The sequence below is a fragment of the Leptonychotes weddellii genome, chromosome X, assembly GCF_054177405.1.
Source record: "Leptonychotes weddellii isolate Sample4059 chromosome X, ASM5417740v2, whole genome shotgun sequence".
NCBI lineage: Eukaryota > Metazoa > Chordata > Mammalia > Carnivora > Phocidae > Leptonychotes > Leptonychotes weddellii.
Genome location: NC_138385.1, coordinates 45,242,196 through 45,264,785, shown reverse-complemented (window position 1 = coordinate 45,264,785; position 22,590 = coordinate 45,242,196). Strand labels below are relative to the sequence as shown.

At 35.8% G+C, this 22,590-nt stretch overlaps 1 protein-coding gene across 1 annotated transcript in view; it reads left to right on the top strand.

The window, feature by feature from the left end:
- The window catches only part of PCDH11X (protocadherin 11 X-linked), a 606,781-nt gene that overhangs the window by 28,055 nt on the left and 556,136 nt on the right, over positions 1 to 22,590 (top strand). The gene's annotated exons all lie outside the window — the stretch shown is intronic.

The following is a 22,590-nucleotide window of genomic DNA, read 5'->3' as shown; positions in this document are numbered from 1 at the left end:
TAAAAAGCTTCTGCACAGCAAATGAAATAGTCAACAAACCAAAGAGGCAACCCACAGAATGGGAGAAGATATTTGCAAATGACACTGCAGAGAAAAGGCTGGTATCCAAGATCTATAAAGAACTTCTCAAACTCAACACCCAAAAAACAAATAATCAAGTCAAAAAATTGGCAGAAGATATGAAAAGACACTTCTCTGAAGAAGACATACAAATGGCTAATAGACACATTAAAAAATGTTCATCATCATTAGCCATCAGGGAAATTCAAATCAAAACCACATTGAGATACCACCTTACACCAGTTAGAATGGCAAAAATGGACAGGGAAAGAAACAACAAATGTTGGAGAGGTTGTGGACAAAGGGGACCCCTCTTACACTGTTGGTGGGAATGCAAGTTTGTATAGCCACTTTGGAAAACAGTGTGGAAGTGCCTCAAAAAATTAAAAATAGAGCTACCGTATGACCCAGCAATTGCACTCCTTGGTATTTACCCCAAAGACACAGATGTAGTGAAAAGAAGGGCCATATGCACCCCAATGTTCATAGCAGCAATGTCTGCCATAGCCAAACTGTGGAAAAAGCCAAGATGCCTTTCAACAGATGAATGGATAAAGAAGATATGGTCCATATATACAATGGAATATGACTCAGCCATCAGGAAGAATGAATACCCAACTTTTACATCAACATGGATGGGACTGGAGTTGATTATGCTAAGTGAAATAAGTCAAGCAGAGAAAGTCAATTATCATATGGTTTCACTTATTTGTGGAACATAAGGAATAGCATGGAAGACATTAGGAGAAGGAAGGGAAAAATGAACAGCATGAAATGGGAGGGAGAAATGAACCATGAGAGACTATGGACTCTGAGAAACAAACAGGGTTTTAGAGGAGAGGGGGGTGGGGGGATAGGTTAGCCTGGTGATATGTATTAAGGAGGGCACGTACTTCATGGAGCACCGGGTGTTATACGAAAACAATGGATCATTGATCACCACATGAAAAACAAATGATGTATTGTATGGTGACTAACATAACATAACAAAATAAATAAATAAATAAATAAATAAATAAATAAATAAATAAATAATAAATCCAAAGTAAACAGTATAAAACAAATTTTAAAAATTAGAGCAGAAATAAATGAGATTTAAAACCAAAAATCAATAGAGAAAATCAACAAACCCAAAAGCCGGTTCTTCAAAGTATCAACAAATATAAAATTGTTAGATGTAAATCTAACAAAATATATATCAGATCTATATGGAGAAAACTACAAATTCTGATAAAATAAATCCAAAACTAAACAAATGGTGAAACATTTCATGTTCATGTATAGGAACACTCAATATTATCAAGATGTCAGTTCTTCAGAATTTGACTTACAGATTAAGTACAATCCCAAACAAAATCTCAGCAAGTTATTTTGTAGTATTGACAAACTAATTCTAAAATTTATAAGTGAAATACCCAAAGTAGCCAAATAAATACTGAAGGATAAGAACAAAGTTTGAGGACTGACACTACATGACTTCAAGACTTACTATAAAGCTATAGTAATCAAGACTGTGTGATACTGGAAAGCATAGACAAATAGATCAATAGAACAGAATAGACAGCCCATAAATAGAGCCACATAAATACAGTCAACTGACCTTGGACAAAGGAGCAAAGGCAATACAAAGGATCACAGTTAGTCTTTTCAACAAATGGTGCTAAAACAACTGGATTTTCTGAAGAAAAAAGAAAAAAAAAATAAATCTAGACACAAATTTTACACACTTCACAAAAATTAAAGTGGATCATAGACCTAAATGTAAAACATGAAATTGTAAAACTCCTAGAACATAAGAGAATATCTAGATGACCTTGGATATGATGATGATGTTTTGGACAAAATACCAAAAACTCTATCTATGAAAGAAACATTTGATAAGCTGGTCTTCACTAAAATTAAAAATTTCTACTCTGCAAAATAAATGCCAAGAGAATGAGAAGAAAAGTCACAGACCAGAATCAAATATTTGCAAAGGACTTATCTGATAGAGGACTTGTATCCAAAATATACAAAGAAATCTTAAAACTTAATAATAAGAAAATAAACATGATTAAAAAGTGGGCAAAAGACTGAACAGTCACCTCACCAAAGAAGATATTCAGGTGGCAAGTGAGCATATGAAAAGATGTCCAACATCATACGTCAATAGGGAATTAAAATGACAATGAGTTGCCACTACATACTTATTATAATTGCAAAAATCCAAAACACTAACAACACCGTTACTGGCCACAGAAGAACCGGGCCTCTCATCCATTCCTGGTAGGAATGAAGAGCAGTTAAGCCACTTTGGAAGACATTTTGGCAGTTCCTTACAAAATTAAGCACATTTTTACCAAATGATCCAGCAATTGCACTCTTTGACATTTATTCAAATGAAGTGAAAACAATGTCCACACAAAAGCCTTGGATGTTTATAGCAGTTTTATTCATAAGTGCCAAAACATGGAAGCAACCAACAAGTCCTTCAGTAGATGAGTAGACAAAATAAATTGTGGTATATTCAGATGATGGGATATTATTCAATGCTACAAAGAAATTAGCTTTCAAGGTATGCAAAGCCAAGTAGGAAACTTAAATACATATTAGTAAATGAAATAAATAAGTGAAATTAGTAAATAAAAAAGCTATATTTTGTATGATTCCAACTGTATGACATTCTAGAAAAGGCAAAAGTATAGAGACAGCAAAAAGATCAGTAAAGTAGAGACAGGGATGAATAGGCAAAACACAGAATTTTTAGGAAAATTATTCTGTATGATGCTCTTATAGTGAATAGCTGTCATTATACATTTGTCAGAATCCATAGCCTGTACAATGCCAAGAGTGAACCCAGATGTACACTTTGGACTGCTGCTGATGTGTCAATGTAGTCTCATCAATTTAAACAAATGTACTACTCTTGTGTGGGATGTTGACAGTGGGAAGGTTTTTTGGGGGGAGAGAGTATAAGGATACACTATACATTCTGCTCAGTTTTGCTGTGAACCTATAACTACTCTAAAAACAAAGTTTATTAATTAAAACATTACATATTTTAAAAGTATTTATAACAAATACTTTAAAAGTGCTTTGTTATTCTGAAAGAATTTTATGTAGCTATAAGAAATGCCTTAGGATTATGGGAGATGATTAAACAAAGTGGTTAAGAACACAGATTCTGAAGCCAGATTCCCTGGCATAAATCCCAGTTCTATTACTTACTAGCTACACAGCTTTGAACAAATTATTTATTCCTTTTATGTCACAGGTTTTTCATATATAAGATGAGAAAATAGCATCGGGGCGCCTGGGTGGCTCAGTCGGTTGAGCGACTGCCTTCGGCTCAGGTCATGATCCCGGAGTCCTGGGATCGAGCCCCACATCGGGTTCCCGGCTCGGCGGGGAGCCTGTTTCTCCCTCTGACCTTCCCCCTTCTCATGCTGTTTCTCTCTCGCTCGCTCTCTAATAAATAAATAAATAAAATCTTAAAAAAAAAAAAAGAAAATAGCATCTTACTTCATAGATTTGTTGGAAGTATTGGGTTAATATATTTAAAGTTTTAAAAATAGAACTCTGTACACAGTGTAAGCATTCTAATATATATCACCTATTATTTTACTTACATATTCAAACATTTTATTGGAGTTGTATAAAATAATGTTAGCAAAATAAGAAAATTCTTACAAAAATTTTTGGAAGTCTTTCTAAAAATATGTCTGTTTGCATAACAATCTTTAAGAACTGGATATAAATTCACAATAAACCTCTTAACTCACCTTTTACCACACATCAATTTCACACGTTCTCACATGTTACACTCTGCTATATCAAAATTCCTTGCATATAAGAAATCTAAACTGTATTCTGTTATTTAGATATGATATAATGTATGTCTTTTCCCATTATGTATTATAGCTCCTAATTTTCGTAAGTATAGTTCTATACTAAATAAAGTAAGTTCATCTATTAAATATGATTTGGAGAAGTTGGAGAACACAGTATGCATGCAAGTTCACAAAGACTGCAGTTTTTTTAAGTCAGGACTTGGAAATTTCAATTAACCTTGTATTTTTATTTTTGTGTGTTTCAAGTTATTATTTAAATTCCAGTTAGTTAACGTATCATGTAATATTAGTTTCGGAAGTAGAATTTAGTGGTTCATCACTTACCTATAACACCCAGTGCTCCTCACATCAAGTGCCCTCATTAATACCCATCACCCATTTAGCCCATCAAAGCATCCACCTCCCCACAGAAATCCTCAGTCTGTTCTCTATACTTAAGAGTCTCCTTTATGGTGTGCCACCCTCTCTTCTTTCCCCTATGTTCATCTGTTTTATTTCTTAAATTCCACATATGGGAGAAATCATATGGTATTTGTCTTCTTCTGACTGACTTGTTTTGCTTAACATAATATGCTCTATCTCCATCCACATCATTGCAAATGGCAAGATTTCATTCTTTTTTATGGCTGAGTAATATTCCATTATATATATATATACACATGGTAATATTCCATTACACAAACACACACACACTCCACTTCTTCTTTATCCATTCATCAGCTGATGGACATTTGGGCTCTTTCCATAATTTGGCTATTGTTGATAATGCTGGTATAAACATTGGGGTACATGTGGCTCCTTTGAATCAGTATTTTTTAACCCTTTGGGTAAATAACTAGTAGTGACATTGCTGGATCATAAGGCACTTCTATTTTCAACTTTTTGAGGAAACTCCATACTGTTCTCCAGAGGGTTTGCACCAGTTTGCATTCCCACCAACAGTGTAGGAGGGTCCCTTTTTCTCCACATCCTCGCCAACATCTGTTGCTTCCTGTGCTGTTAATTTTAGCCATTCTGACCAGTGTGAGGTGATATCTCATCCTTGTTTTGATTTGTATTTCCTTGATGAATCATGTTGAGCATAATTTCCTGAGTCTGTAAGCCATCTGCATGTCTTTGGAAACATGTCTATTCATGTCTTCTGCCCATTTCTTAACTGGATTATTTCTTTTTTGGGTTTTGAGTCATATAAGTTCCTTACATATTTTGAATACTAACCTTTTATCAGATGTCATTTGTAAATATCTTCTCCCATTCCATAGGCTGCCTTTTAGTTTTGTTGATTGTTTCCTTCACTATGCAGAAGTTTTTATCATGATGAAGTCCAAATTGTTTATTTTTGCTTTTGTTTCCCTTGCTTCAGCTAATGTCAAAGTGGTTACAGCCTGTGTTCCCTTCTAGGATTTTGATGGTTTCCTGTCTCACATTTAGGTCTTTCATCCATTTTGAATTTATTTTTGTGTATGGTGTAAGAAAGTCATCCACTTTCATTCTTCCACATGTTGCTGTCCAGGTTTCCCAAAACCATTTGTTGAAGGGACTGTCTTTTTCTATTGGATATTCTTTCCTGCTTTGTTGAAGATTAATTGACCATAGAGTTGTGTGTCCATTTCTGGGATTTCCATTCTGTTCCAGTGATCTATGTGTCTGTTTTTGTGCCAGTACCATACTATCTTGATGACTACACCTTTGTAATATAGCTTGAAGTCTGGGATTGTGATGCCTCCAGACTTGCTTTTCTTTTTCAAGATTGCTTTGGCTATTTGGGACCTTTTGTGGTTGCATACAAATTGTAGGATTGTTTGTTCTAGTTCTGTGAAAAATGCTGATGGTATTTTGATAGAGATTGCATTACATGTGTACATTGCTTTGGGTAGTATAGACATTTTAACAATATTTGTTCTTCCAATCCATGAGCATGTAATTTTTTTTCCATTTCTTTAGGTCATCTTCAATTTATTTCATAAGTGTTCTATAGTTTCAGAATACAGATCTTTTACGACTTTGGTTAGGCTTATTCCTAGGTATCTTATGTTTTTTGGTATAACTGTAAATGGGATCAATTCCTTGATTTCTCTTTCTGCAGCTTCATTATTGGTGTATAGAAATGCAACGGATTTCTATATGTAGATTTTGTATTCCATGACTTTACTGAATTTGTGTATCTGTTATAGCAATTTTTTGGTGAAGTCTTTAGGTTTTCTACATAGAGTATCATGTTTTCTGTGAAGAGGGCAAGTTTGACTTCTTCTTTGCCAATTTGCATGTCTTTTATTTCTTTTTGTTGTCTGATTGTTGAGCCTAGGACTTCAAGTGCTGTGTTAAATAACAACGGTGAGAGTGGACATCCCTGTCTTGTTCCTGACTGTAGAGGAAAAGCTGTTAGGTTTTCTCCATTGAAGATTATATTAGCTGTGGGTCTCTTGTGTATGGCCTTTATGATGTTGAGTTATGCTCCCTCTATCTTACTTTGTTGGGGGTTTTTATCATTAATGGATGATGTACTTTGTCAAATGCTTCTTCTGCATCTATTCAGAGGACCATATGGTTCTTATCCTTTCTTTTATTAATGTGGTTTATCATGTTGATTGATTTGCAAATACTGAACCACCCTTGCAGCCCAGGAATGAATACCACCTGATTGTGGTAAATAATTCTTTTAATGTACTTTTTGATTCAATTTGCTAGTATTTTATTGAGAATTGCCGCATTCCACGTTCTTCAGGGATATTGGCCCATAATACTCCTTTTTAGTGGGGTCTTTGGTCTTGGAATCAAGGTAATGCTAGCCTCATAGAATGAGTTTGGAAGTTTTCCTTTCATTTCTATTTTTTGGAATAGTTTCAGAAGAACAACTATTAATTCTTCTTTAAATGTTTGGTAGAATTCCTCTGGGAAGCCATCTGGCCCTGGATTTTTGTTTTTTTGGGAGATTTTTAATTACTGGTTCAATTTCATTGCTTTTGTTTGTTTGTTTCATTGTTGTTGTTTTCATCATAAACATTGACACAAAAATCTTTAATACAGTTTTAGCAAACTGAATGCTAGATACATGAAAACGATGATATATCATGAATATTTAGGGTTTATCCTGGGAATGTTAAGGTTGGATTAACATTATAAAATCATTCAATTTAATTTGCCATCTTACTAGGATAAATAAGAAAAATCATATAATTATTTTCATAAATGCAAAAGAAGCATTTGACAAAATTAAACACCCATTCATGATAAAACTCTCAGTAAACAGAATAAAAGAGTTTTGCAGCCTGATTCAAGGGCATCTACAAAAATTTATATGGAAAGTCAATGAACACACAATAGTAAAAACAATCTTTTATTTTATTAAGTTCAATTAGCCAACATACAGTACATTAGTTTTTGATGTAGTGTTCAATGATTCATTAATTGTGTATAACACCCAGTGCTCATCAATCACTTGCCCTCCTTAATGCCCATCACCCAGTTACCCCATCCCTCACCCCCCTCCCTTTTGCAAAAGTCAATTTGTTTCCTGGAGTCCAGAGTCTCTCACGGTTTGTTCACCTCTTGATTTCTTCCCAATCAGTTTTCCCTCCCTTCCCCTATGGTCCTCTGGGTTATTCCTTATATTCCACATATTAGTGAAACCATATGATAATTGTCTTTCTCTGCTTGACTTATTTCACTTAGCATAATACTCTCCAGTTCCATCCATGTCAATGCAAATAGTAGGTATTCATCCTTTCTGATGGCTGAGTAATATTCCATCATATATATGAACCAAACTCAACACCCAAAAAACAAATAATCCTGTCAAAGAATGGGCAGAAGACATGATAGACACTTCTCCAAAGAAGACATACAAATGGCTAACAGACACATGAAAAAATGCTCCACATCACTTGCCATCAGGGAAGTGCAAATCAAAACCACAATGAGATGTCACCTTATACCAGTTAGAATTGCAAAAATTAACAAGATAGGGGACAATAAATGTTGGCAGGATGAGGAGAAAGGGGAACACTCTTACACTGTTGGTGAGAATGCAAGCTGGTACAGCCACTCTGGAAAAGAGTATGGAGGTTCCTCAAGACATTAAATATAAAGCTACCCTATGACCCAGCAATTGCACCTCTGGGTATTTACCCCAAAGATGCATATGTAGCAAAAGGAAGGGGCACCTGAACCCCAAAGTTCATAGCATCGATGTCCACCATAGCCAAACTGTTGATGGAGCCAAGATGTCATTCAACAGATGAACGGATAAAGAAAATGTGGTTCATATATACAATTTCATTGCTGGTTATTGGTCTGTTCTTTTTTTTTTTTTAATTTCTTCCTGTTTTTCTTTTGATAGTTTATATGTTTTTAGGAATTTGTCCCATTTCTTCCAGAGTGCCCAATTTGTTGGCATATAATTTTTCATAATATTCTTTTATAATTGTATTTCTGTGGTGTTGGCTGTGATCTCTCCTCTCTCATTTGTGATTTTATTTATTTGGGTGCTGTCTCTTTTCTTTTTGATAAGTCTGGCTAGGTATTTATCAATTTTATTAATTTTGTTCAAAGAACCAGCTCCTAGTTTCATTTATCTTTTCTACTGCTTTTATTTGTTTCTCTATCATTTATTTTTGCTCTAATCTTTATCATTTCCCTTCTGCTGGTTTTAAGCTTCATTTGTTGTTCTTTATTTAGCTCCTTTAGGTGTAAGGTTAGGTTGTGTATTTGAGATTTTTCTTGCTTGTTGAGATAGGCCTGTATTCCTATATTCTTCCCTCTTATGAGTGCTTTTGCTGCATCCCAAAAGTTTTAGTCCACCGTGCTTTCATTTTCATTTGTTACCATGTAGTTTTTAAATGTCTTCTTTAATTTCCTGATTAATCTTTTCATTCTTTAGTTGGATCCTCTTTAACCTGCATGTATTTGTGGTCTTTCCAAATATTTTCTAGTAGTTGACTTCAAATCTCATAGTGTTATGGTCAGAAAATATGGATGGTATGATCTCAATCTTTTTTGTTTTTGTTGAGGGCTGATTTTTGACTGATCTATTCTGGAAAATGTGCATTGTGCACTCGAAAATAATGTGTATTCTGCTTCTTTAGGATGAAACGTTCTGAATATATCTGTTCAGTCCATCTGGTCCAGTGTGTCATTCAAAGCCATTGTTTCCTTTTTTATTTTCTGGTTAGATGATCTGTCCATTGCTGTAAGTGGGGGTGTTAAAGTCTCCTACTATTGTTGTATTACTATTCTTTCTATGGAAAATTTGCATATTTCAACTCTAGACTTTAATTTCTGGTTCCACAAGCATTCTCACTCTTTTTCCTCTTTACTTTATGTGGGTAAGTTACACATATCTACCTTCATTCTGTTATTCCTATGTACACTAAGAATGTAAGCTCTCAAGGCAAACCTACTATATTTGAATCCTATTTCCAACATTATTAACTGTTTGACATTTGGTAAATGATTCACATCTCTTGCTTCAGTTTCTTCATCAGCATCCATGGACACTTGGGCTGCTTCTGTATCTTGGCTATTGCAAATAATTCTGTAATAACCATGGGGGTGCATATATCCTTTTGAATTAGTGTTTTAGTATTTTGGGGAGTAAATATCCAGGAATGTGATTACTGGATCTTATGGTAGTTCTATTTTTATTTTTTTAGCAGAAGAAACATACTGTCTTCCACAGCAGCTGCCCCAGTTTGCATTCCCACCAACAGTGCATGAGAGTTCCTTTTTTTCCACATCCTCACGAACAATTGTTTTTTCTTGTGGTTTTGATTTTAGCCATTCTGACAGGTATGAGGTGATATCTCATTGTAGTTTGATTTGCATTTCTCTGATGATGAGTGATGGTGAGCATCTTTTCATGTGTCTGTTGGCCATCTGTATGTCTTCTTTAGAAAAATGACTGTTTATATCTGCCCATTTTTATTTGGGTTTTGGTTTTTTGGGTATTGAGTTGTATCAGTTCCTTATCTATTTTGGATACTAACTCTTTTTTGGATATGTCATTTGCAAATATATTTTCCCATTCAGTTGTTTGTCTTTTAGTTTTATTCATTGTTTCCTTTACTGTGCAAAAAACTTTTTATTTTGATGTAGCTCCAATAGTTTATTTTGGTTTTTGATTCCCTTGTCTTAGAAGATATATCTAGAAAAATGTTGCTACAGTTGACATCAGAGACATTACTGACTGTGCTCTCTTCTAGAATTTTTTTTTAAAGATTTTATTTATTTATTTGAGACAGAGAGAATGAGAGAGAGAGAGAGCACATGAGAGGGGGGAGGGTCAGAGGGAGAAGCGGGCTCCCTGCTGAGCAGGGAGCCTGATGCGGGACTCAATCCAGGGACTCCAGGATCATGACCTGAGCCGAAGGCAGTCGCTCAACCAACTGAGCCACCCAGGCGCCCTCTCTTCTAGAATTTTTATGGTTTAAGTTCTCACATTTAGGTCTTTAATCCATTTTGAGTTTATTTTTGTGTATGTTATAAGAAAGTCGCCCAATTTCATTCTGTTGCATGTAGCTGACCAGTTTTCCCAAGACCATTTGTTGAAGAGACTGTCATTTTCCCATGGCATATTCTTGCCTCTTTTGTCAAAAATTAATTGACCACATAATCGTGGTTTTGTTGCTGGGATTTCTCTCTTCTTCCATTGATCTACATGTGTATTTTTGTGCCAGTACCATACTGTTTTGATTACTACCTTTAGGTAATATAACTTGAAATCTGGAATGGTGATACCTCCAGCTTCCTTTTCCTTTTTCAAGATTGCTTTGGCTATTTTTTTTTTTTTTTGTGATTCCATACAAATTTTAGGATGGTTTGTTCTAGTTCTGTGAAAATGCTGTAGGTATTTTGATAAGGATTGCATTATATCTGTAGATTGCTTTGGGTAGTATAGACATTTTAACAATACTTATTATCCATCCATGAGCATGGAATGTCTTTCTATTTCTTTGTGACATCTTCAATTTCTTCCATCAGAGTTTTATAGTTTACAGAGTACAGGCATTTCACCTCCTTAGTTAAGTTTATTCCTAGGTATTTTATTATTTTTGGTGCAATTGTGAATGGGATTGCTTTCTTTTTTTAAAAAAAATATTTTATTTATTTACTTGAGAGAGAGAGAAACAGCATGAGAGGGGAGAGGGTCAGAGGGAGAAGCAGGCTCCCCACCAAGCTGGGAGCCCAATGCGGGACTTGATCCCAGGACTCCAGGATCATGACCTGAGCTGAAGGCAGTCGCCCAACCAACTGAGCCACCCAGGCGCCCGGGATTGCTTTCTTAAGTTCTCTTTCTGTTGCTTCATTATTTGTGTATAGAAATGCAATGGATTTCTGCACATTGATTTGTATCCTGTGACCTTACTGAATTTATCAGTTCTAGTAGTTGTTTTGGTGCGGTCTTTAGAGTTTTCTTTATATAGTGTCATGTCATCTGCTTTACTTCTTCCTTACCTATTTGGATGTCTTTTATTCCTTTTCTTTTTGTCTAATTGTTGTGGCAGGAATTTCTGTATTATGTTGAACAAAAGTGGTGGGAGTTTACATCCTTGCTTTGCCTTGATCTTAGGAGGAAAGCCCTCAGTTTTTCACCATTGAGTATGATGCTAATGTGGGCTTCTCACATAAGTCCTGTACTAAGTTGAGATATGTTCCCTCCCTTTTTGATTGCTGATTCAATTTTATTGCTGGTAATCAATTTGTCCAAATATTTTATTTCTTCCTGATTCAATTTTGGTAGTTTATATGTTTATAGGAATTTATCTGTTTCTACTAGGTTGTCCAATTTGTTGCCATATATTTTTTAATGATTCTTTTTTTAAATTATTATTTATTTATTTGACAGACAGAGAGAGAGAGAGAGAGCACAAGCAGGGGGAGCGGCAGAGGGAAAGGGAGAAGCAGGCTCACCACTGAGCAGGGAGCCTGACACAGGGCTTGATCCCAGGACCCTGGGATCGTGACCTGAGTTGAAGGCAGCCACCTAACTGACTGAGCCACCCACGTGCCCCAGCATATAATTTTTATAATATTCTCTTATAATCCTTTGTATTTCAGTGGCATTGGTTTTTATTTCCCTTCTTTCTGTTCTGATTTTTTTGAGTCCTCTCTCTCTTTTTTGATGAGTGTGGCTAGAGGTTTATCAAATTTGTTAATCTTTTCAGAGAACCAGTTACTGATTTCATTGATCTGCTCTATTGTTCTTTAAAAACAAAATTTATTTTACAGAAAAAGAATGAGAGAGTGAGTGGGAGAGGGCCAGAGGGAGATGGAGGGAGAGAATCCTCAAGCAGACTCCCCACTGAACTCAGAGGGTTTGATCCCAGGATCCTGAGATTATGAAATGGGCCAAAATTCAGAGTTGGCCTCTTAACCAACTGAAGCACCCAGGTGCCCTGTTTTATTTTTCTTTATTATTTCCTTCCTTCTTTTCATTTTGCTTTAGTTTGTTCTTCTTTTGTATTTCCTTTACCTGTAAGATTAGGTTGTTTATTTGAGATTTTTCTTGCTTCTCGAGGTAGGTCTGTATTGCTCTAAGCTTTGCTCTTAGAGCAGTTTTTACTGCATCCTGAAGATTTTAGATCATTGTGGTTTTATTTTCCTTGTTTCTATGTATTTTTCAATTTCCTGTTTGATTTCTTGGTTGACCCATTCATTGTTTAGTAGCATGTTATTTAACCTCCATGTATTTGTGCTCTTTCCAGATTTTTTATTGTGGTTGACTTCTAGTTTCATATTATTGTGATCAGAAAAGATGCATGGAATGACTTCAGTCTTTTTTAATTTGTTGAGACTTGTTTTATGGCCTAATATGTGATCTATTCTGGTGAATGTTCCATGTACACTTGAAAATAATGTATATTCTGCTGTTTTAGGATAGAATGTTCTGAATATATCTGTTGAATCCCTCTGGCCCAGTGTCATTCAAAGCCAAGGTTTCTTTGTTGAATTTAGATTTAGATGATGTGTGCATTGATGTGTGTGGGGTGTTAACATCCCCTACTATTATTGTATTACTATTGATTATTTCCTTTATGTTTGTTAATAACTCCTTTAAGTATTTGTGTGCTCCCATGTTGGGTGCATAATTTACAATTGTTGTATATTCTTGGTTTGTTCCCTGAATGGTTATATAGTGCCCTTCTTTGTCTCTTGTTATATTCTTTGTTTTACATTCTATTTTTTCCCATTATAAGTATTGCTACCTAAGCTTTTCACATCCATTCACATGATAAATGCTTCTCCATTTCACTTTCAATCTTCATGTGTCTTTAAGTCTGAAATGAATCTCTTGTAGTCAATATGTAGATGGGTTTTTTTAAATCATTTTATCACTTATGTCTTTTTATTGGAGTGGATAGTCCCTTTAAATTCAAAGTAGTTATTGATAGTTATGTATTTATTGCCACTGTGTTACTTGTTTTATGGTTGTATTTGTCATTCTTTTATCCTTACTTCTTTTAATCTCTTCTCTCATAAGTTGGTTATCTTTAGTTATATACTTGCTTTCCTTTCTTATTTTTTGCAAATCTATTACTGGTTTTTGATTTGTGGTTATCATTTGTATTATATACAACATTTTCTGTATATAGTGGTCTATGTTAAGTTGATGGTTGCTTACATTTGAACCCATTCTTTACTCCTCTCTTTTAGGAGTTTTAGGTATATGGTGTCCTACTTTACATCCTTTTATTTTGTGAGTCTCTTGACTGATTCTTACAGATATACTTATTTTCCTGCTTTTGTGCTGCCTACTTTCCATACTCTTGATTATGGTCTTTCCACTCAAAGAATCCCCTTTAACATTTCTTGTAGGGCTAATTTAGCGGTCATTAATTCCTTTAACTTTTGTTTCTCTGGGAAACTCTTTATCTCTCCTTCCATTCTGAATTATAGCTTTGTTAGATAGAGCAGATTTATTTTTTCTTTCAGGGCTTTGAATATAGTATGCCACTACCTTCTGGCCTGCAAAATTCTGCTAAAAAAAGTCAGCTGATGTCTTTATGGGGTTTCCCTTTATTTTTTATGGGATTTCCTTTGTATGTAACTGCTTTCTTTTCTCTTGTTGCTTTTAAAATTCTCTCTTTGACACTACTTTTTGCCATCTTAATTACTAGGTGTCTTGGGGTGGACCTCCTTGTGTTGACTTTTTTGTGGGGCTTTCTGGGACTTCTGGATCTGGGCTTCTGTTTCCTTCCTTACATTCAGGAAATTTTCATTTATTATTTCTTTCAATAAATTTTCTGTCCCCTTTTCCCCTTCTTCTTTTAAGATCTCTATAATGTAAATGTTATTATGCTTGATGGAGTCACTGCATTCCTTAAATCTATTCTCATTTTGCGTATTTTTTTTCCTCTCATTTGCTAAGCTTGATTACTTTCCATTACTCTGTCCTCCAGGTCCCTGATTCATTCTTCTTGTTCTTTTAGTCTACTATTTATTCCATCTTTTGTAATTTTAATTTCATTGATGGTGTTTTTCATCTCTGATTCATTCTTTTTTATCTCATTGTTAAAGGTCTCACTAATGACCTCCACTCTTTTCTCATGCCCAGTGAGTATCTTTATGATCATTTCTTTAAATACTCTATCAAGCATATTACTTATCTCCATTCACTTAAGTCTCTTGGTATTATTTTCTCCTGTTATTTCATTTGGGACATATTCTTCTATCTCTTCATTTTGTCTAACTCTCTGTGTCTGTTTATGTGCATTAGGAAAGACAACTATGTCTCCTGCACTTGAAAGTAATGGCTTTTTGAAGAAGAGGTACTATACTTCTAGTACCTTGCCATGCAGTGTCCCCTGTTCACCAGAACCTGGCACTTCATGAGTTTCTCCTATGTGTGATGTTTGTGCCCTGTTACTGTGGCTCAGCCACTCTTTCCTTCAGTTAGTTAAGTCATCTGCAATGGCTTTTTTTTTTTTTTTTTTTGCCTGTTGTGAGCAGTGTTTGGTCCCCGTAGTGTTAGTGAGTCAGTCTGGGGATGACTTGGGCTTGAATTGAGTCAGCCAGGAGTTTGCCAGAGACACTGCAGCACCAAACTACAAGATGTGGTCCCTGTGTTGTCCCCTGAGAAGCTTTAATTGGTGGACAGAGCCTTCAGTCAGGCCACTTGTCTGCCTCCAGCCCACTGCTGTGGCCTCTGACAGGTGTGTGTGGTTATCTTTCCCCCTCTATATGGCAGCAGTCACTTTGGAGTGGTGCTGACCACTGTAGGGGCTGCTTGCATATTGCCCAGCCTGCAGTAATGCCCTATATGGGCTCTGGACAAGAGTGTACTGGAAAGGGCAGATCAAAGAAAGCACAGTATGGGGTGTGGTGAGCAGTGGTGAAGTGGTGCTAGCAAGTTTTTCATGGCTCTGGTCCTCTGTGGGAGGGGCTCTGCAGTGCCAGGACTGAAGTGGCTCATCCAACTCTGTGGAAGCACAGCACCAGGGGGCAGGGCAGGGCAGTGGGGTAGCAGTGCTAACAAGCTTTGCATGCCCCCAGTCCTCTGTAGGAGGGGCCCAGCAGCACCCAGACTAAGGCAGGCTGTCTGCTGTGGTGGATTGGCAGAAGCACTGAGTGGGGGGGGAGGAAGGGCAGCAGCACTAACAAGTTAGGTAGCGAGTCCCACAGGTGGTCCTGTGTTTATACTGGGGGCAGTGGAATAAAATGCTGCCTGCTAGTTCCTCTGATTCTGGAGGAGTTCCCCAGTGATTTCTGTCCCTCCAGGACATGCTTTGAGACTAGTACAAAATCTCCCTCCTATATGCCCCAGGCACCTTTTAAACTACTGCTTCTATGCTGTACCTCCAAGGCTGTTTGTTGTGCTGTCTCTTTAAGTGCAAGGACTCAGTTTCCTCTCACCCTCCTAACTCTTCTAGAGCTAAGCCTGAGGATCTTTTTTTTTTTTTTAATCCCAGGTTTTAAGTCACGCTGGTTGTAAGAACTCAATGAATTTGGCCCCTCTGATTTTCAAAGCCAAATGTTATGGGAATTTTTCTGTCCCATGTGGGGTCCCTGATGTGATAGTCTGTTTCTCTCCCACCTTTGTGCCCACAGCATCCCTCCTTCCCATGGAAAGCCCCACTAGTCCATTTAGTTCCTGACCACATCTCTGTCCTTCTTACCCTCTTCAATGTGGCCTCTTCTTTACATTTAATTGTGCAATCTTCAGGTCATTTTCTGGCTTATTTACATGGCTGTATTATCTAGTTGTATCAGTGGGATAAGGTGAGCCTAGAGTCCTCATACTCTGCCATCTTCCCCCAGGGCTAGCTCTAGTATAGCTTGTATTTTCCACTAAAGACTCTTGTTCACCCTTTTCACTAGACTATCTTGTTCAACTCTTTATCTCTATGTAAACTATATAGCATATGTATGCTATATAATCATTTTCTTCTTATCTTTATTTACTTATCATGACTTAATCAGTTGGCCTTGACAAAATCTCATATGCATACTCTTGTCATTCACTATCTGATTCACAGAGAATCAGATTACCTCTGAGGTCACTAGTTTTTATTGTTCTAAAGTAGTTCATGAATTGTGCCTATTTATTGGACACAATGTTGTAGAGTACACAAAGGGGATTCTCTACAATTTATCCAAAATAAATAATATGACCTCTACATTATCTAAATATTTTTAAAATTTTTAACAAATATAATCCAGAAATATCTGTGTCATCTTTGTGTTAACCTCCCAAGGGACTAATAACAGAAACTTTAATAGTCTACTGTTTTTCTTTGAATAATAGAATGGGTTTCTAAGATTTTACAGATTATTATAGATAGTTCTGTTCAACAGTCAAATTAAGGCAAAATTTTGGTTAAGTATTATAGTAAATGATAGTGATTCAGAGAAACTCAATTGCTTTTTTTTTTTTTACTGGCAGTCATAGTAGTCCTAGGGCAAAGTTATGAAAGTCTCCCTACCATTACTGGCTATAATAACCCAGCATTTCCATCTTATTAATTGTGAACATTTTCTCCCAACAAGTAAAATATTTTGAGACAGAACTGGTGTATTATGTAGATTCTTTACTATTCATGACCTGATATATAGATTAAGCAGCAAATTAGTATTTGCCTTTGGAAAGTATGGATATTGCTTAAGGTGCTATAGGTTTCTCTTTACTTTCTTCAACCTCACTCTTTCTTGACTTTTAGTAGTCCTGTATGCATCACTGTCACATTGATATTAGTGTTGGTACCATGAGCATTTATGCTAATTTAGTTTATATGATATAGTTATTACTGTTAGCTTCCGAATTGAGAATTAAACCTCATAAAGTCAGCTGTGTAGACTATTTCAGTGCATCACCCTCAATGAGTCATAAAGTGTATAAATCCCTTAATGCATTGATTAACTCAAAAATATATATTTTTTATTTATATAATAGATGAACATGTGCCCTTACAACACTTATGAGTGCTTCAGTTGAAATGTACAATACTTTTTGTAGGCAGTTGTTACCATGTCCTCTAGTTGTTAATATCTAACAAAATCTAAAATATATGTGACATAGAGATATGTGTTGATAGCTGTAAACCTCGGAGATACCAAATGGTATTTCTTTGAAAATCAGGGATGATAAAAGATTTGGAATATGACAGATACATATGTGTAGCAGGTATTTTTTGCTGCATTTTTCATTTCTTCCATGTGTGTTATATGACTTTTGTAAGGGGTTACACATGTGTAATAAAAGAATTAGCTCCCTTATTCCTAAAACAAAAATTAATATTAAATTTGATATTATATGTTGATAATATATTTGCTGATATATTGGTATTCTTTCTACTTAAGCTATTTAATATACATTTTAAACATCTACCTGTATCTTATTTGTACATATAACAAACAAACATGCTCCTAACTAATGTAAACTTAACTTGTTTGGGCATTAAAAAAATGACTGAGAAATAATTATATACACTGTGGATGATTTGTTTTTACTGGTGGAAAAAAACTGCATTGGACCTTTAACTTTGATGTGTATTGTTTTTCTTTAACGTTTGACAATAGTAATAATTTTGTGCCATTTTTTCAGTTGTACAACTTCAACTTTTAATACAATTCAAACAAAAATAAAGTAAATGAAGAAGGAAAATCTACAGAACTCCTCATCAAGTAAGATGGGCAATTTTTTAGACATATCAATATACCTTAGTAAACACAGTATTTTATATAAGTTAAAATTCTGAGTTTAGCGATATATATATATATATCTTTAAAACATCAAATATTCCTTTATATTCCTGTCTAAATGTCCTCAACTGATAGTTTTTTGATAAACACCATTAGATTTCAAGATAGAAGAGTTTCCTCTGGCAATATTCTGATACCATATTCCAAAACTTTATTCACTAAACTGGTTTTTAAAAGAGCAAAATGTTCTAATAAAAACTGGACCCCTTCTTCCTTCCCAGTGAATAGATTTTATAATGCCTTTCATAATTTGCTTAAAGATTTAAATATGCCAGCTACATCCCTTAGGATATTATTCCCTATTTTTAATCTTTAGTTTAACTGCACCAAATTATTATTTGAGGAAAACTGGGAAAGCAATCCTTTTCCTGTGCAGGAAGACCTGAGGTTCATTATATACATGCTATTATCTTGAATTACACTGGATCCTAAACTGGGGTTTACAAAAAGAATGAGAAAATTTAAAGTAAGCTAATGACAACTGTTGACAATGTTTTTAGAAATGTTGTATGTTTTAGAATCATAATAATCTGTAGACCACAACTCTATCTGTAGAGATTTCCATCAGGATGGTTGGAATGTGGTTGTTATCATCACATGGAAAGATGAACAGTCACTGAAATTTATAAGAATGAAGCTCTGTGACTGTGTAGGTTGATTGCCCATCTCCTGCATGCCATAACTATAACTTGTTTCACCACAGCTAGGCCAGCCAAACACCCCACCCCCATGTGCCATGGCTGAGGACTTCCCCACCTCAGTCAGGATAACTAAGCACCTCATCCCTACACAACATAAACAGGTTACTGAATACCCTACCCCCCACACTGCTTCAGCCAGATTGGCTGAGTGCCCAGGCCCTGCATAATGCAGATGCATGTCCTGCCCCAGCCTATGGGTTTGCAAAGCCCACACAGGGGATGCCTTTTTAGGTCCTGACTAGTGACCAGAGGAGAATGTATTTCTGTGTTCTATGGGTCTGAATCAATTGAAGAAACAGTCTTTGGAAGGCTACCACCCCCCACGGCACCATACAGACAGTAGATTGAAACACACCCTTAGTCTTTCTATGAAAAAGGCCTATTTTCTTGTCCTGGAGCTTAGTCCTGAAGGACAAGTTTCAGATTTGTAACATACTCAGAGGATACAGAGGCACACCCAGTGAACATGACATGGTCCGGGAGACACCACATTAGAGCCTTCCCTTGGCCTCATCACAAGTCACTGAAAAGAGTTTATATACACATCTAAAGCCACAATTTTTGCAACTGTCACTTAGAGACACCTTCAAATCCCCTGGTAGAGAAGTCAGCAGGGTTTATGATTGCAGACCCCCTGGAATGCATACATTTACATATCTTAAAAACTGCTGCTTAAAAAATCTGTCTTACAATTAGCCTGAAACTAGGCACTGATATCTCTCCCTTTGAAATGCTGGCAGGTTTTGGCACACCCTCAACAACTGGGACCTATCAAAAACAAATCAGGCTACTAGACAATCACAAAGGTCTGGGAAACAACCACAAGCTAGAGCAAGTTTCACCTCCTATACAAGGCCATTCATTCAAGACTGGGAGAGGTAACTGTTTTGCCTAATACACAGGAACACAGATAGTCAAGCAAAATGAGGAGACAGAGGAATATATTTCAAATAAAAGATAAATAAAATAAAAGAACAAGATGAAACTTCAGAAAAATACCTTAATAAAATAGGTAAGTAATCTACCTAATAAAGAGTTCAAAGTTGTGGTAATTAACAATGCTCACCAAACTCAGGAAAAAAAAAATGGATGAACTCAGTGAGAACTTTAAAAAAGAGAAAGAAAATATAAGAAAGCATCAACCAAAAATTATAGAGCTGAAGAATACAATAACAACTGAAAAATACACCAGAGGGGTTCAACAGCAGACTAGACAAAGTAAAATAATGGATCAGTGACCTGGAAGACAGGGCAGTAGAAAGCAATCAGAGCAGCAAAATGAAAAGGAGAATGAAAAAAAGTGAAGATATCTTAAGGGACCTATGAGACCTCATCAAGTGAGATAACATCCACATTATAGGGGTCACAGAAGAATAAAGGGGTAGAAAACTTAAAGAAATAATGAATAGAAACTTCCCTAACCTGGGAAATGAAACAGATATGTAGCCCCCAGAAGCAAAGAGAATTCCAAATAAGATGAACCCAAAAGATCCACACCAAAAAAAAAAAAAAAAAAAAAAAAGATCCACACCAAGACACATTATAATTAAAATGTTAAAAGTTAAAGAGAGAATCTTAACAGCAACAAAAGAAAGATGGCTATTTACATACAAGAGAACCCCAAAAAAACAAACAGCAGATTTTCAGTATAAACTTTGCAAATCAGAAGTGACTGGCATGATATATTAAATTTGCTGAAAGGAAAAAAAAAAAAGAAAAAAAACTTCCAACCACCTGGCAAGGTTACAATCAAGATTGAAGAAGAGATAGAGTTTTCCAGACAAGAAAAACTAAAGGAGTTTATCACAACTAAACCAACCTTACCAAAGATGTTAAAAGGACTTCTTTAAGCTTAAAAGAAAGGCAGTAACTAGTGACTAGAAAACATATGAAAGTAAAAATCTCATTGATAAATGAAAATATACAGGAAAGGTACTGGATTGACTACTTGTAAAGTTAATATGAAGGTTAAAAGACAAAAATGGTAAAATTAACCAAAACTGTCATAATTAGTTAAGGGATAAATGAAATAAAAAGATGTAAAATATAACATCAAAAAAAGAACATGGGGGGGCAGTAAAATGTAGTGTTTAGAATGCATTCAAGCTTAAGATGTTATCAACTTAAAGTAGACTATTATATATACTATGATGTATGTGAACATCATAGTAACCACAGAGCAGAACTTTGCACAAATTACAATGAGAAAAGAATCTAAACATAACACTAAAGAAAATCACCAAATCATAAGGGAAGGGAACAAGAGAAGAAGAAAGTAATAGAGAGGAACTACAAAAACAGCCAGAAAACAGTAAGTACAGTGCAATAAGTACATACCTATAAATAATCAATTTAAATGCAAATGAACTAAATTCTCTACTTAAAACACATAGAGTGGCTGAATAAAAAAAAAAAAAAAAAAAAGACCTATCTTTATGTTGTCAACAAGAAGTTCATTTTAGATGTAAGGACACACAGTCTGAAAATGAAAGGATGGAAAAACATACTCCACGCAAATGGAAATGAGAAGAAAGCTGGTGTAGCCATACTTATATCAGATAAAATACACTTTAAAACAATGACTATGAGGTGCCTGGGTGGCTCAGTTGGTTAAGCATCTTACCCTTGATTTTGGCTCAGGTCATGATCTTAAGGTTGTGAGCCTGAAACCCACGAGGCTCTGTGCTGGGCATGTAGCCTGCTTAAGATTCTCTCTCTGCCTCCTCCCCCTCTCTGTCTCCCTCTCTAAAAAAATGACTATAATGAAAGACAAAGAAGGGAATTATATAATGATAAAGGGGTCAATCCAATAAGAAGATATACATATGTAAATATTGCTGCACCCATAATAGGATCACTGAAATATGTATAGCAAATATTAACAGAATTAAAGGGAGAAATTGACAGCAATAAAATAATAGTAGGTAACTATATAGTACCCCACTTACATCAATGGATAGACCATCCAGACAGAAAATCAATAAGCATCTGCCTCAAATGATACAGTAGACCAGATGGACTTAAGAGATATAAACAGAATATTCCATCCAAAACAGCAGAATACATATTCTTCTATAGTGCATATGGAATATTCTCCAGGATAGATCATGTAAGGGCAGCAAAAAATTATCAATAAATTTAATAAGATTGAAATCACATCAAGCAAGTTTTCTGACCAAAAGGTATGAAATTAGAAATCAATTTCAAGAAGAAAACTGGAAAAAAAAAAGAAGAAAACTGGAAAAATCACAAATATGAGGAGACTAAACAACATACGACTGAACAACCAATGGGACAATAAAAAATTAAAAAAAAGAAGTCAAAACATATCTGGAGACAAATGAAAATAAAAACACAAGAGTTCAAAATCTATGGGATGCATCAAAAAACAGTTTTAAGAGAGAAGTTTCAGGGCACCTGGGTGGCTCAGTTGGTTAAGGGTCTGCCTTCTGCTCAGGTCATGATCCTGGTCCTGGGATCCAGCCCTGCATCGGGCTCCCTGCTCAGCAGGGAGTCTGCTTGTCCCTCTCCCTCTGCCCCTCCCTCCTTGCTTGTGCTGTCTCTCTGTCTCTCTCTCTCAAATAAATAAAATCCTTAAAAAAAGAGAAGTTTCTAGTGATACAAATCTACCTCAAGAAACAAGAAAAATCTGGGCGCCTGGGTGGCTCAGTTGGTTAAGCGACTGCCTTCGGCTCAGGTCATGATCCTGGAGTCCCGGGATCGAGTCCCGCATCGGGCTCCCTGCTCGGCAGGGAGTCTGCTTCTCCCTCAGACCCTCCCCCCTCTCATGTGCTCTCTTTCTC